The following is a 17,769-nucleotide window of genomic DNA, read 5'->3' on the forward strand; positions in this document are numbered from 1 at the left end:
GAACTTTCAGAGTATTTTGAGGATTTCCTCCAGCAGTTTTTTAATGGAATCCCTCATTAAGTTCCTGCAGGATTTCTTTGAGGAAACACCAACAAGTTCCTTCTAATTTTCCATCAGCAGTTCCTTCCGTTTTAGGGAATACCTTTTCAAAGTCGAAAACAATCTCTTAAAACATAAAAAAAAACTATCAGAAGAATCTCAGATGGAATTGCTGGAGGATTTCCGAAATTCCTTGAGAAATCCCGGAAGAAATTCCTTGAACTTCCAGGAGGAATCTCTGAAGGAATCCTGAAAGGAGTTCCTGGAGTAGTCCCGGAAGAAATTCCTGGATCCAGAGGGAATTTATGAAGGAATCCCGAAAAGAATCTTAGAATACTGCCCATGTTCACAAAGTCGACGTAACCACCATTGGCCATTGCCAATGTCAGCATACACAAGCTAATATCTAACGCATGTGCATATTTCTGACAAGTTATGTAACGTAAAGTTCAAGATTTAACCGTTAGTTCGATGTTAACATGGAAGAAAATATTGAACTTCGTATTATTCATTGTTCAAATTGCAAAAGTGTGTTGAAAACTACAGTGGCGCTTACGTCAACTATGCGAATATAACTATAATAGTTCCCTGGGGAATCACAGAAGGAAATCTTAGAGGAATTCAAGAATAAGTTTTGTGAAAAAAACACGGAAACAAATCCTGGTAGAATCTCAGGAAAAATGGCAGGGTAATCGTAGAAGAAGTCATGCTAACGGACGGAATACATTTCTTCAGTCGATCGGTCGGGTAGTCTAAGAGTATCCAAGTTTTCCCTTGAGTATATGGGTCATCTAATCTACGAGCTGGTGATCTCTCGCTGTATTACGAATATTGTTTTTACTAACATAGGCTTCCTTAAAGTTCTCAAAAACTCCCATGAAAGCCCTTGCAGCAACCTGAACGAACACTCCGAAACCAACCCCCCCCCCCTACAGTGCCAATCTTAAACCACCTGATGCTCCATGAAACCAATATGAAACCTCTTAGAACGTCTTGGAACGTCTTGAAGCTCTTCTCAAAACCCGTTGAGATTCCTATAGATTTTTCTAGAACTATCATTAAGGACAGACTTGTTAGAATCCCAAAATGGCCGCCACAATGGCCGACTTTGGCACCTACTCACGATTTAGAGGGCACAAATCTCTTTGTAAACAAAACCTGTGCACCTGAGCTTTTTATTTTAAGCTAATTACAAGTGAGCAAGAACAGAATAATTAAATACATTGTTGTTTGAAGCTTGTTTCTTGAGATTTGTGCGTCTGAAGTTTCGATGCAATGTTGAAGCGGGATTTCAAGACGTTTGTCCTTAAGCATGGTAAAACACCATGGAGATCTCCCTCTAAAATCAGTTGATAGCGGCATAAATGGTGTAAATGACGGATTTCGCGCCAACTCGAACAAATGTTGGCAGCACCCTCTCAGATTACAACGAAACTTTCTTGGTGTGTAGACCTTGCCCAGATAAGCCACTTTGCATACTCATTTTTCTAATTTTTTTTCTCGACTGACTTTTGAAAAGGGCTAAACTTTTTTTATGGATTTTTTAAAAATGTTTTTAATCAAAAAATGACTACTCCTACAAAAAAGTGTTGTATGGGTGATTATCACAAAATAAGTCAAATTTTAAGAAAAAAATACTGAAAAAAAATCCAAAATGAGCCATACACTGAAAAAAATCATTTCTAAAAATTCAAAGTTGATTTAAAAAAAACACCATTTTTGATTTTGATGAAATTTTGTCTCAAGACAGGTAATTATGTTCCCTACCAACCGTCCATACATCACAAGATAGGCACTTTTAAGGAAAAAAAGTTTTTCTAACAAAAACTTTTTCTTGTTTTGATTTTGTATGGGATTTTGACGTTTCATGGCCATGTTGTTTACAAAATTTCTGTAAGAGTAAAAGAGAAGGAGAGAATTTCATGCAGTGCCCTATCATTAATGGGTGGTTTGATTTAATTCAAAATGTGGGGTATGGTTGCGTGCGAAAGTGTGCTGATTTATGACTGGCACGGTGGCACGGTGGCACCCCTCCTGGAGGTCCTTCTAGAATCCACAGGAACCCCTGAAAATTCTCCCGGGATTCTTCGACAGATTCGTTCATGGATTTCTCAAGGAATACTTTCTGAGATTACGCTAGGTGTTCCTGGATTTCTTCAAAATGCCTTGAAACCTAGAACTTAATTCCGAGGTTCCTCCAGGAATAATTTATAGCATTATCCCAGATTTTTTTTCGGAAATTCTCCATCTGAAATTCTTTTTCAAAAACTCATTCCAACATTCCTTCAGAGATTCTTTCCAGGAATTCTATACGAGATTCTTTCAAGAGTTTCTTCAGAGATTTCTTCAGGAATTCTTTCTTAGATCTTATCTTATCTTATCTTCTTTCTTTCACCTACAAGATCTCTGGCAAGAACTTCTTTCGGTATTCCTCTAAAAGTTACTTCTTGGATTGCTTCAATACTTCCTTCCGGGATCTCCTGGGCTTCTGTCAGCAATTGTTTCTGGATTTTTTTTAGGAACTTGCAGAAATTTTCAGAATGTGTTTGCGAAATTTATTCAAGAACTCTTTCCAGGATTCATCTAGGGACGCTTTTCTGGTTTCTACCAAGAGTTCCGTATAGAATGCCTACAGACCCTTCTTGAATTCCTTAAAAAGTTCATTCTGGAATTCTTTCAGATATTTCTAATGACAATCGTCTTGGAGTTTGTTAGGGAACTTTCAGAGTATTTTGAGGATTTCCTCCAGCAGTTTTTTAATGGAATCCCTCATTAAGTTCCTGCAGGATTTCTTTGAGGAAACACCAACAAATTCCTTCTAATTTTCCATCAGCAGTTCCTTCCGTTTTAGGGAATACCTTTTCAAAGTCGAAAACAATCTCTTAAAACATAAAAAAAACTATCAGAAGAATCTCAGATGGAATTGCTGGAGGATTTCCGAAATTCCTTGAGAAATCCCGGAAGAAATTCCTTGAACTTCCAGGAGGAATCTCTGAAGGAATCCTGGAAGGAGTTCCTGGGGTAGTCCCGGAAAAAAAAATCCTGGATCCACAATAAGTTTTGTGAAGAAACCACGGAAAGAATTCCTGGTAGAATCTCTGGAAAAATGGCTGGGGCAATCGTAGAAGAAGTCATGCCAACGGAGTCTCGGATGTTCTACATAAATTCAAGAGAGATTCTCTAGATGAATCCCGGGAGTACTTCCTGAAGAAATCCTCGCGAAAGCTTTTGAAGTAATCCCAGATGACACCTCTTAAGGAATCTAAGAAGAAACTCCTGGAAAACCTCAGAGGGAGCTTCTGAAAGAATCTCAAATAAAATCCCAGTAAAATCTCATGAAGAACTTACTGGAAATCGCAGAAGTAAGATCTGGATCAAATTGGTGAACAAACCGCGAAGGATCTCTTAGGGGAATCCCGGATGGGATTCTATGTGGAATCCCATAAGGATCTGCTGGAGGCATGTCACTATGCCAACATCAAGTCATAAATCAGCACACTTTCTCAAGTCCGAATAGTAAACAACAAGGCCACGGAACCAAGGAAATGGCATCCCTATCCCACCAATGGAATGTTTTCGTAGCCAACATAACAGTTGCCCAAGCGTAGGGCACAAGCTGACAACCTATCTCTCAACACAGCAACATAGTTTTAGGGTCTGCTCCAATGGATCATTGTAACCAACTATTTCGCTACTCACCGCATCAAAACAAAAGCGCCACCGTATTTGGACTGTAACACAGTGACAGCAGTCGAGTTACGTCAAACACATAAGGCTACGGTGGCGCTATATTATGTTTCCAGTTCAAAACCGAATTAGCGACATTTTTTCTTTGACTTCCGCTGCTTTTGCCTTGCGTTTAACACAATGTCGGAAGTGGGGCGCTGTATTGTACACCTGGTGCTCTATACAGCGCCCCACTTCCGACATAGTGTTTAACGCAAGGCAAAAGCTGCGGAAGTAAAAGAAAAAATGTCGCTAATTCGGTTTTGAACTGGAAACATAATATGTTCTTTTCATAGCGGCCGTTTTATTTATAGTGATCCATTGGCGAATTAAAATTATTTTTTACTTAAATTTGACAGTTTGACACTTAAACTTGACAGTTCTCTTAAGGAAATAATTATCTAACTACCAAGTTTAAGTGAAAATTAATTTTAATTCATCAATTGGAACAGACCCTTAATGCGAGATAAGAAAACAAGAAGGCCATAAGGCCAGTAGTACACAGGGTCAAATATTTGACAAGGAAAGAACTCAAGAAACAATATCAGTTTGACACCAATGAAAATTCGATCGAGTCAAACAAGATGTTTGGGCATTGGTTTCTTTTTAGACAAATATTTGACCCTGTGTACTAACAGCTTAACAGTCCCCTGCGAAACGAAACGTCAAAAACTTGAATTTCCTTAGAAACCGCGGCTCTCTCTCCGTTAGCCTTCATCCAGCCAACGTACATTTGCCACCTTCGAAAAAGCACAAAAATGGTCATAACTTTTTTGTTTTTCGGTGGATTTTGATGAAATTTTCACAACTTCCCGAAAAACTCTTCTAGTTTATGATGCTGGGGACATGGGTGGCTGGTCCACATGGTTCCGGAGTTATTCCGAATTGTCTTGGGGTACCAAAATTGGCCACATACTTTGCGCAACGTATATCTCAAGATCCCGATGAGGTAGAAGTATAGTGTCTTCGGCGAATTTGTTCAGCAGGTTAAGAACTATCCCAAGTAACCATGACGCTGTATATAGAGCATCAATTTCGCTTTATAATGTATTATATGACATGCGATATAAAGTTGTTATGTCATATAGGCACCATTAAAGTAGGTTTAATGTCGAAAGTGGCGCTACTATTGTTGATTTAAAGCAAGCTTTACTGTGGTTATTGCTAAAGCATATAAAATGATTGTACCTTATAGCTAATGCAATCAAATCGTATGGAATGCATACTTAATGCATCATGTAAAAAAATAAAAAAAGTATGTTTTTCATTTTTCTATCTATTTTTATCTTTCGATACTCTCACTTTGATGTTTTTTATTGTATTTCGGGAATTGAACCTAGACTGCTGAAACTGAACCACGATGAAGCTCGGACGCGCTAACGTTGTGTGCTACGATACCATGTATTTTGCACCTGGAAAAATGTGCTACATAAAGTAACGTATATTTAGCTCGTGCCTTATTGAGTTGTGTTTTCAGCAACTCTAAAAAATGTGCTGGGGTCTGAATGCCATCAGTTATGTTACTCTCGAATATAAATTCTTCTGTGTTGATTCTGTTTTTTTTTTGTTTTCATACGTGCTCACTTCTACCTAAAATACAATAAATAAGAAACAATACAAACAGCGCTTTAATCCTTCCTTTTATGAATTCGGGACGTTATGTTAAATAAGGAAACCGATACCCCACATATTTTTTGTTCCCTCAGCATCTGATTGTTTTCATGTCCCAATCAGAAACCCAAAAAAAAACATATATAATATAAATTTTCAAACAGCAACATCTGAGCATGATAATCTAAGTGCTCCGCAGCAATCCATGAAAATTTTGGTTTGTTTTTCTTTTGTTTTGAATGGTTCTGTTTCTAAAAGTGTTTTACAGTTCTTTTTTTTTGAACTGAGCGATATTTTTCTGTTTACAACGATGGAAGCTTTAGTAAAGGCATATACAGTGACCCCACACCGATGAATCACCATAATTTTGTACACTATTTATGAATCACCATGTTAATCAAATGAAGTGATCCATAAACTGTGGTCATTTTTGCCGATTCATAAATTGTGGGGTCACTTTACCTATAAAGTAATAAATGCTTGCATTATTGATTGCTATAAAGCTTTCAACATGGTAATGCAATGAAGCATTTAACAACGGCTTTATAGAACTATACAGAACTGTCAAAATCTCGTAATGCTTCAATGCTTTCATAATGTAGATTAAACGCTTCATTACTTGACAGATGTAAAATTAAAGTTATGTTGCATTAGCTAAACTATAATACGATTGAATTAATGTTATGATATAATGCTTGTGGTTACTTGGGTAACTGGCAACTTGTGGCTAAGGTCACCAAGCCTTTAGTCGCATCGTGCTGAGGAGCGCGGGTTCGGTTCCCGCCGCAGCTGGCAGGAAAAGTTTTCGGCTGTGCCACTGGGCGTTGCATGCTAGTCCGTTGTCTAGTGCCGTGCTTCCTTCAAAGAGCAAATAGCTCACTGGAATGCATTAAACGTGTCCGTGTCTTAAAAAAACGGCGACTTTGGTTCGCGATTCGATCAGTAGGCGGCACCAGTGTCAAAAATTGTCAAACCCTCATATCTCAGAAACCTGATAAGATAGAATGATGCTGTCTTCGGCAAAGTTCTTCAGCATGCTCAGAACTGTCTGATGGTTGAGTCTTTGATTCTTGATTTATTCGCTAGGTGGCGCCTTGTGTCTAAAAAAATCAAACACGTATATCTTGATACCCTAATGAGGTACAAGCATGCCGTTTTCAGCAAAGTTGTTCAGCGCGCTAAGAACTATCTGGCAATGGCGTCTTTGGTTCGAGAATCGTCTGCTAGGTGGCGCCAGGGTAAAAAATGTTCAAACTTCTATATCTCAGAATTCTGATAAGATAGAATGATGCTGTCTTCAACAAATTTCTTCAGAAAGCTAAAAACTATCTGGTAGTTGAGTCTTTCATTCTTCTTAAACCTCCTCGAAAGCTCCTCTGAAAGTCTCATAAACTCCTTCATAATCCCAGCAAACCTTTCAAAACCCAATAAAACCCCTGAAAACCCATGAAACTCCTCTGAGACATTCATAAACTTCTTCCAAACTTTCCTGAAGCCCTTAAATTTCCTATAACTCCTGAACTTTGCTGAAGTTTCTTGAAACGCATTGATACCCATCTGAAACCCACTTGAAAGATAATCTGAAAGTCCATAAAGCTCCCTGAAACTCATGGAAACACTCACTAAAATGCCTTTAATCGTTTGGAAATCCCTTTGAAACCCCCAAAAGCTCTCTTGAAGGCAAAGAATCTCTCAAACCCCCCCCCCCCCCCCTCTCAAACCCATTTGAAACGCTTTGAAAAGCGTTGAAACCACGCTGAAGGCTTTTAAGACTCCCGTGAAATCCTCACCAACATTCCTGAAGCCCCCTGACAATTTCGAGAACCCTCTGCCGAAATCCACTGAAGTGCTTTGAAACCCCAGAGAGCAGACATCCAAGTCCAGTTACAAAACCATGTCAGAAATTTAACCGTCATTTGCGCACTTCGCACAGCATCACAATTAGGATAACACATTAAATGAACAATAGTACGCTGGCAACGAAGGCGCTGAGGTTTAATCTATACGCCTTCGTATTCGCGGGTAGCCTTAAACGTTTGAGGCAACCGTCAGGATTGGAGCAACCAGGCGGGCGCCCGCAAGGCCAATCGATTGGTAACTCCGAAATTCAGTAATAATGCCGGGAAGTCGGAACCCAGCCATGCATCCTAAAAAGTTAGGAAGGGTGGCCCTGAAAAGCCCGATCCGTCCCGGTTTGAAGGGAACAGAGGATTATGACCATGAGGATAGATGCTCAGCCACCACAGCTTACGGCGGGTCAGGAGGAGGCCCTTTGGGCCATAGAGGAGCGGAAAAAGAAACAGGAGGAGGTACAGAAGCGTAGGGCCACGAGGCTAAAGAACGGTAGGACGGCAGTGTCAAGCGCGAGAAAGGCGACGTGCTCGTCACCAAGATCGAACAGTCTAAGTACTCGGATGTCTGAGAAGACGTTGCGGAGTGACGCCAAGTTTGTGGATTTGGGAGCCGACACGCGCAGTATTAGACATACTCGTACGGGTGAAATGATCCTAGAGCTCAAGCGCGACAAGGAGCACAAGCGCGCCGCCTACAAAAGTCTGGCAGAAGAGGTCCTCTGCGAAGGAGTCGAGGTGAGGGCTCTTACAGTGGTGGCGACTCTGAAGGTGAAGAACCTAGACGAAATCACTGAAGCGGAAGAGATCGTCACGGCACTGCGGCTTTGTCAGGTAGCTTCGGAGTGGAGGACGGATATCGCCATCATAGCGGACCCATACCGAGTACCCGCCGGAAACGGCAATTGAGTCGCGGATGGGTCCAGAAAAAGGACGGCGATATCGTCGGTTTCCTGCAATAGGGGCACAACTCAAAATTTGTCATTTTTGAGATTTTGATGGCAAATGATGACAAACTATGCAAACTTTCATCTCACAAAGACCCGTTCCGAAATTCGTTGAGAAACGCGAGATTTTTGCATTTTCACCAATTTTCCGCAATAAAGCACAACTCAAAATCAGTCAACTTTTTCAATAGTCGATGAAAAATAGTAATCCAAAAATCATGAAACAGATAGTCCTTCAGTCCCTCTCTATGATACAACAATCAAAATTCGTTTACTTTTGTCGAATAATGTGAGAAATAAGTGACCTTGTAGGAGGTGCTTCAAGATTGCCAATTTTAAAACGCTCATTCTGAAAATTCACATTTTTTGAGTTGTGCCCCTATTGCAGGAAACCGACGATATGTGCGACGGGTAAATATTCCGTCCAGGAGTTGGTGTCTTCTACCTATCAGGGCTTCGTGGTCGCCAAAGTAAACGGGGTTTTCTTCTGCAGCTGTTATGCGCCTTTGCGGTAGACGATCGAGTAGTCCAAGCAGATGCTGGACTGCATAACGACCGTGCTAACAGGGCAAAGGCCGGTGGTAATAGCGGGTGACTTTAATGTCTGGGCCATGGAATGGGGAAGTCGTTTCACGAACCATCGGGGTAAGATCCTGCTAGAGACACTGGCCATACTAGATGTCGACCTGGTTAATGCCGGTACCAAGAGCACCTTTAGTCTGAACGGTGCGAAGTCGATTATTGACGTTACTTTGTGTAGTCATTGCCTAAAACAAGTAGTTCGAACTGTGGAGAGTAAACGATGGCTACCCTCACAACGATCACCTGGCGGTTCGCTACACTACAGTATCGACTACAACAACAGCAGGCAGCGAGTAGAAGAAGAGGCGGCTAGGCCAAGGCCAAGGCCAAGCCCTCGTAGGTGGAATACTTCGACGAAGGGGTATTCAGGGAGGCTCTCCGCCATGAACAATATCTACTTGGTTTAGACGGCTTTGAGCTATGGTAGCGGTGCGCTCGCGTGTATGCGAAGCTACCATGTCCTAGGCGAGTGCACCCTAGAAATGGGAGACCGCCGGCTTACTGGTGGACTCAAGTGATTGGGGACCTGCGCCGCACCTGCCTACGAGCTAGGTGGCGGATGCAGCGCGCACGATCTGTGGCAGAGCGAAACGAACAATAGGTGGTGTTCGCCGCTGCTAAAGGCGCGCTGAAGACCGAGATAAAGAAAGCAAAAAGATCCGCTTTCAAAGTCTCTGTCAGAGTGACAATACGAATCCGAGGTGTTATAGCTATAGGATCTTGATGTCCAAGAGGAGAGGTGTAATGGCTCCTACAGAGCAGTCTCCAGAGATGTTGGAGGGGATCATCAGAGGGGTTTTTTCCGCGCCATGATCCTAGTCCTTGGCCTCCTTTCGTAGGACAGCCGGGGACTGGGGCAGACAATGATGAGAGGGTCACCGATGTGGTACTTGTGGGGATAGCAAGTCCTTTAGCGTAGGTAAGGCACCACGTCCGGATGTAGCTATTGCAGAGGCTCCCGAGATGTTCAGGTCTGATATGCAGAAATGCCTGGACGAGGGAGTTTTCCCAGAACTTTGGAAGCGGCAGAGCCTCGTCCTATTGTCAAAGCCGAGGAAACCATCCGGAAACCCGTCGGCATAGGACATTCTGGTAGCATCACTATCGTGACATCGTTACTGAGTTACGAGGAAGGATTAACGCTACCAACGAAAGCGGAAGCAGCAGACATTCCGGGAAAAGAAACGCTGCCTAGAAGAAGTGGAGTGTGAGGAAATGGAATGGATGTTAAGTATCATAAAATAAATACGTTAGTTTTACTAGAAGTTCAACTCATCTCGAAAGAACTTCGTGCCGTGAACCGAAATGTTCATGGAATAAGGATAAGGATGAGAGCTTCTCGACGAACCAACATGAGGTGATTAGAAGATTGAAGCAGCACTTCTATGAACACCTGAACCAACTACCGCTTTGAATAAAGTTAAGGATGCATTATGTACAAAGCTAGGATTAGTTCGTCAGTCAGTCAATCAGGTTAAGACCGGGGTGGCCTCTGCTGTACATAGTAGCCGTCTCCATTCCACTCGGTCCATGGCAGTTTGTCTCCAGTTCCGCACTCTGCGTAGGGTCCGCAGATCGTCCTCCACTTGGTCGACCCACCTAGCTCGCTGCGCTCCACGTCTTCTTGTACCGGTCGGATGACTCTCGAGAACCATTTTAGTCGGGTTGCTATCCGGCATCCTGATGACGTGACCCGCCCACCGTAGCCTCCCGATTTTCGTGGTATGGACGATGGTTGGTTCTCTTAGCAGCTGATGCAGCTCGTGGTTCATTCGCTTTCTCCAAGTCCCGTCTTCCATCTGCACTCCGCCGTAGATGGCACGCAACACCTTCCGTTCGAAAACTCCAAGAGCGCGTTGGTCCTCTGCACGTAGGGTCCATGTTTCGTGCCCATAGAGGACGACCGGTCTAATCAGCGTTTTGTAGATAGTTAACTTCGTGTTACGGCGAACTTTATTCGATCGTAGAGTTCTGCGGAGTCCAAAGTAAGCACGATTTCCTGCCATAATGCGTTTCTGAATTTCTCTGCTGGTGTCGTTGTCGGCGGTTACCAGTGAGCCCAAGTACATGAATTCTTCAACCGCCTCGATTTCATCACCGTCGATAAAAATTCGGAGTGGCGGGCGCGCTGATTCCTCCCTGGAGCCCTTTGCCATCATGTAATTTGTCTTCGACACATTAATAACTAATCCGATTCGCCTGGCTTCACTCTTTAGTCGGATGTACGTTTCCGCCATCGTCTCAAATTTACGAGCAATAATTTACGTAATAATAATATCGAGTGTCCCTGATACTCGAATTACGCACCTCACTCGATTCATCGTCGCCTTGATCAATCGTATCAGTTTATCCGGGAATCCGTATTCGTGCATAATCTGCCATAGCTGTTCTCGATCGATTGTATCATACGCCGATTTGAAATCGATGAACAAGTGATGTGTGGGCACGTTGTATTCGCGGCATTTCTGCAACACCTGGCGGATGGCGAACATCTGGTCCGTTGTAGCGCGTTCACCCATGAATCCAGCCTGATATTGCCCCACAAACTCTCTTGCAATCGGTGATAGACGGCGGCATAAAATTTGGGAGAGTACCTTGTAGGCAGCGCTCAGTAGTGTGATCGCGCGATAGTTCCCGCAATCCAACTTGTCGTCCTTTTTGTAGATGGGACACACGATACCTTCCATCCATTCCTCCGGTAATACTTCCTCCTCCCAAATCTTGGTAAGGACCCAGTGTAGTGCTCTCACCAGTGCTTCTCCACCGTATTTTAGAAGCTCGCTTGGTAGTTGATCTGCCCCAGCGGCTTTGTTGTTTTCAACCGGCCAACCTCCTCCTCAATCTCTTGAAGGTCAGGGGCCGGAAGTCTTTCGTCCTGTGCACATACTCCTAAATCTGTTACCACGCCACCTTCGGTACTTGCAACGTCGCCATTGAGGTGCTCATCATAATGCTGCCGCCACCTGTCGACCACCTCACGCTCGCTCGTGAGAATATTCCCGTAATTATCTCGGCACATGTCGGCTTGTGGCACGAAGCCTCTGCGCGAGCGGTTCAGCTTCTCGTAGAACTTTCGTGTGTCGTTAGCGCGGTACAGCTTTCCATCGCTTCGCGATCTCGTTCTTCCTGCTGGCGCTTCTTCATCCGGAAGACTGAGTTCTGCCTGTTCCGCGCCTGTCTGTAACGTGACTCATTTGCTCTCGTACGGTGTTGCAGCATTCTCGCCCATGCTGCATTCTTCTCGTTTTCAACTGTTCACATTCGCCGTAGTACCAGTCGTTCCTGTGATTCGGAGTCGCGAAGCCTAGTGCTGTAGCCGAGGTACTCCCTATGGCGGATCGGATGTTCCTCCAGCCATCTTCAAGTGTAGCTGCGCCAAGCTGCTCTTCCGTTGGTAGGGCCACTGCTAACTGCTGCGTGTAGTCTTGAGCCACTTCTACGTTACTTAGCTGCTCGATGTTGAGTCGCGGCGTTCGACTTCGACGCGTGGTGATAACTGTCGAAAGTTTTCAGCGCATGCATACAGCTACTAAGTAGTGATCCGAATCTATATTCGCACTGCGGTATGTGCGGACATTGGTTATATCCGAGAAGAATTTACCGTCGATTAGAACGTGGTCGATTTGGTTTTCTGTTTGATGGTCGGGTGATCTCCAGGTGGCTTTGTGGATATCTTTGCGGGGAAAGAAGGTGCTTCGGACTACCATACCACGGGAGGCTGCAAAGTTTACGCATCGCTGGCCGTTATCATTCGATACGGCGTGCAGGCTGTTTCGCCCGATTACCGGTCGGTACATTTCCTCCCTTCCTACCTGCGCGTTCATGTCGCCGACAACGATTTTCACGTCACGCGGCGAGCAATCATCGTAGGTTTGCTCTAACTGCGCGTAGAACTCTTCTTTCTCGTCATCAGGTCTCCCTTCGTGTGGGCAGTGGACGTTGATGATGCTGTAGTTGAAGAAACGGCCCTTAACTCTCAACATGCACATCCTTGCGTTGATCGGCTGCCACCCGATACCACGTTGTCGCATCTTGCCCAACACTATAAATCCTGTTCCCAGTTCATTGGTGGTGCCACAGCTTTGGTAGAAGGTAGCCGCTCGATGCCCGCTTTTCCACACTTTCTGTCCAGTCCATCAAAGTTCCTGCAACGCCACGATGTCGAAGTTGCGGGGATATAGTTCGTCGTAGATTATCCTGTCACATCCTGCGAAACCTAGTGACTTGCAATTCCATGTTCCAAGTTTCCAATCGTAGTCCTTATTTCGTCGCGTGGGTCTTTGCCGATTGTATCGAGTCGTATTTTCTCCTACGTTATTCGCAATGGGGATTTTTACGGGTGACTTATTGGGCCTACGCCAACACTCCTGTCTCGCCGGAGGGCCATCGTGCCAGTTCTGTTTAACGTCCCAACCAACACTGGGACGACCACGCTGATGGGGCTACCACCTTGGGTCTAGCTGGGCGTGGTGCAGCGTTTCTTATTCAGCCGCTGGATGCCAGAACAGACGCTGTTTGAGCCGCACCTCCTTGGTGAACAGACGCTCGGGTCGTACATCCTCAATCTAGCTGAAGTCAGAAGGACAACAGTGCCCAGGCTGCACTACCAGCTAAGCACACAACTCTTAGCTGGCGGTCTTTGTCATCGTTTGTCCCGTGGAAGCATGAGATAGGAACTTGTAAGCAATGATGCAAATGATCACCTCACTAGTGCTCATCACAACTCATCAACTGTATATTTATCGCGTGCGATTGAACTGTGCACTGATCAGCGATGACCAGCAGCAAAGAGGTGGCAAAACGAACATGATGTAAATCACAAACGATTTTGCACACATCTGACTGGGCCGTCACACGCTCGCCCGAACAGCCGAACCATACCGAATAGGTTGGTTTGCGAAACTACGGCATGAACGTTCGACACGCACACAGAAGCAACATTCGCATGTACCGATACCATACTAATAAAGCTTCCAGCCAACGATGCTTCGCGATAAGCTGTCGAAAAGCATCGAAAGCGATGAAAAGAGATGCTTGGCTAGAACGCAACGGCTCAACGGCGAAAAGGAAGAGTCAACTATGCTGATTAGTGTTGAGTCCGTTCGTGTGCTACTCGTATGGGAGGTTGATTGAATAAAGCGAGGATGGGTGAAAACGTATTCGTTGTCGAAAGCAAATCGCATCATTTCGCGAATGTTTTCATCAAATAGCAAGCTTGCTTGTAAGGACCAGAGCTATGTTGGACGCTCTCCTTATCGACTCACCGTTTTGCAGCCCAGCAAAATGTGTACATGCTTGTAGATAAAACTGGGTGAGACAAGAGAAGTCTTGGCAGCAGTGTTACGATAGACGGGGCTACGTAAAATATTGGCGTACACCTTGAATGTTCAAGAAGTGGAAGAGCATGGGTAAAATCAGGTAGTAGGATAAAACATGAAAAATAATGTAGAGAATATAGAAATGAAAAAAAAAACGTAAACCAATCCCTTTCTTTTCATTTTTTATGAAAAATGTCTTGAATCAGCAGCAACAATGGTCGATAAATAAACCGATAAACAGCACATATAAAGCTCGACATGCCACGGACACCATTTTTCACATATCGTTCCCCACGCGCACGTAATCGGAATAGTCCCCGCAGAGAGCGATGGAAAAACCTGTCATTTCATCCCGTGTAGCCAGCGGCAACTCCTCACCCTGATGTGAAGCATGTGGTGCGCGCACGGTGGTGCTCGTGCTGGCAACTTTACAATGTGGCGCAGCAGATTGGGTACCCCCGCGCGTTTCCTTCGTTAGAATGACATAAAAAGAAGTGGGGCTGGGGGGCGTGGATTGAAAACGAATTCCTCCAAACAAGGTTAATAAATTCTGGCTGACAACGAACGATGCTCCATTTCAAAGCTAAACCGGATGTCGTTTCGCTCGGTCGTGGATTGGACGGGGAGCGGGAAGGTCTTTCTTTCCTTACCGTCCTATCGTATTGGCTGGAATCTCGGGCACAAGGTTCGAAGAAGTTCAAATTGTAGTAGCTGCACATATGAGAGAATGTGGATCTAGACAGGAAATAAAAATCCATTTGCCACGCTGTTTTCTAGTGTCATCGGGATCGTCGTACGGCGGCATTCAAACTTGGATGATGGGAAAAAATGTGTCCTGTTTCCGATCAACTCCCTCCTGGGGGGTCGAACCGCCGAACGAACACACCAATTTCGAGTTTTGTAAACTGTTAATTCAAATTTGCTTCTGTGGGGAGCTGGGGAGTGTCATTTGCCCCGTCGCCGTTTGTTTCCTTGCGTAGCATTGTGTTTGATCTTTGTGTTTGGTTGTGAAGAACGCTTGACGAAATTACCCCCACGAGACGTTGTAAAGTTTTACAACTCAGTTATTTATTTCCGTGGTGATAAACGGAAGCTTTACGTTCTCACTGAGTTATTATTGATTGTGCCACATTCAGTCGTGCTTCAACGAGTTTTTTTTTTTCATTTTGTGGTTTGGTTCTTCTTTCGATGCATACTGGCAGGTAATTCTACGGAGGATTATTTAGGATACCAAGAGAAGAAAATCTTTAAAAATGACGGAATAGGACAAACAATGTGAGAAAACCATTTTGATTTATCGTGTCAGTACGTAAAATTCCCAAAATAAATTCCGAATGGATTCTCTGGCTTGATGACGACTATCAACGAAACGGTGCTATGATCCTGCTGTTAAGAGTTAAGATCCCACGCCGCACCACCATTAAATGTCGAAAAATTATTGAAATCTGAAACCGGATGCCAGAGGAAAGATTAAATGAAACTTTTGTCGAGGAACTTTTTAAGGCGAAGTTGTTGCGTCGTCGTTGCCGTTAGTGAGCGCAAATACGCGGCGCAGGGATATTTTGACGACCAAAAGCGATTGATTTAGTTTGGGTGCACCTAATAGCCAGACTCTTTGTAACCAAGCACTTTGAAAGATTTTACAACTGCCTGAATCTGCTTGATGGGAACCGAGAGCAAGAGGCTTTACTTGTTTTAGTTTGATAGAGTTTCCCTGACGTGGAAGCCTGAATGGGAGGGCGTTATGTACATACTTTAACTACTCGACAGAATACTGATGAACTTTTATATTTTTTTGTCTGTATTAACGAGATTTTTAACCCTAGGCTAGTTCATCTCGGGACACACGTTTTTTCCCTTCCGAAGGAAGAACCCACATTTTGTGAGTATGTCGGGAGTGGGATTCGATCCCAGGTCTTCGGCGTGATAGTCAAGTGTTCTAACCACCACACCAGGTCCGCTCCACTGAACTTTTATAGTTTATTTTGATAGAAATAAGTAAAGTTGCAGTCTCCAGTTGGCCTAGTGTTTAAGGCTATGAATCGCCAATTCCGAGACGAAGGGTTCAATTTCCGTTCCAGTCGAGAAAATTTTCTCGAATCCCTGAGCGTCAATGGGTATCAATGTGCTTGCCTCACACATGCTCACACAAATTCATGCATAGGCAGGCAAAGAAGCCCTTCGATTAAGGACAAGGTATTTGGAGTACATAGCTCAAAATTTCTAGAGCACCGTTTTTTAGAACCGTTGAACGGATTTTTAATGAAAATGCATCACGCTAATTGTTCAGTGATTGTCTTTAAACTGTGGAAGAAATGCCCAATGAACAGTTGAAGTTGAAGAGAGGCAGGCCAAGTTCTAGTGGGAACGTCAAGCCACTAAGAAGAAGAAGAAGAAGAAGTTAGGTTTCGGTCAAGAAGCAGCAAAAAATTGTATCTTCGATAAAGTTGAAAAAGGGTTTCGTATTAGGCAAACTTTATTGCCAGGGATCAAAGATAATTCAATGATAAACTAGTTTAGTTGGGATTAATCCACTGCGTGAAGCTAGTTGATTTCATAAATTTTGAACATCTCTCGAGATATTAACTATTATGAAGAATTTCATCCTCAGTAAAGACTATCATAGACTAATAACCTTAAGGTTTTTATAAGGCCCAATTTATGAAATTAATGAATGGCCCTCAAATAATTCAGACGGGCTTTACTAGTGTCTACCGCTTCTGATTTATATACAGAAGGTCCTGGGTTCACTCCTTGGCTCGTGCCTTTCTCCTACTTTGTATCTATCTATATACTTTCTCCCTCCTCTCTACATATACAACTCATGCATATTCACATGTTCATAGCCATCGCTAGAACAGATACGGGTTGAAAAAGCCGTTTCCCTTCCTTCCAAACTGCAAGAACAGTGTCTCGATCCTATTAGATAAAACCTACAAGTTATGCAATCAAGCACTGTGCCGCCTATCTTCAGAATAATAAAAACACACAATTCTATCACCTTACCCTGGTATCCGCGCACCAATGTGTGAACCTTCTGCCAACCAAGTCCCACCAACACTCCGACATCCGCACGATTTTTTGCTGACGCAGAGGTATATTCGGTCAAATGTGGATTGCAATCATCACTACCTTCCCATTCCCCACATTGGCCTGCAACCTGATGTGGCAGGCGCCATTGTCGCCTAAAAAATAGAAAATCACCAACGTTCACACACTGAAGATGCCTGCCAATCCCCGGCAGATATCTCATTGGTTCCTTGTGTGAGTGTAGCTGGTCTGGCGATACTGGAGTTGCATCTACGGACGGTCAATCAAGCTCAAGCTCAAGAAAGGCCTTTAAATAATTCATAATGATTAAGATTAATTTCATAAGGTCGCTATATGACGCAGGGTTGCTTTTTTTGCTCTTCTGATGAAGTTTATCATAACAAGCATCAACAACGATCAATTTTCATAATGGATTCTTATACTTACTTTGAGTCGTGCCTCGAGGAATCGAGGCAGATCTGCTGCGATGTCCTGCTGGGTTCGAGTCTAATGCTTGTTTGCAGATTTCGTTTCCGCCCCTGCGTAGAGTGTGGCCGACCCACCTTCACTTTCACTCCCGAATTTCTGTCGCTAGCGGCTTTCGATGACAACGACGATGGAACTTCACGTTGGAGATCACGAATTATATACCGCAGGCAGCTATTG

Source organism: Aedes albopictus, chromosome 1, assembly GCF_035046485.1.
Source record: "Aedes albopictus strain Foshan chromosome 1, AalbF5, whole genome shotgun sequence".
Lineage (NCBI taxonomy): Eukaryota > Metazoa > Arthropoda > Insecta > Diptera > Culicidae > Aedes > Aedes albopictus.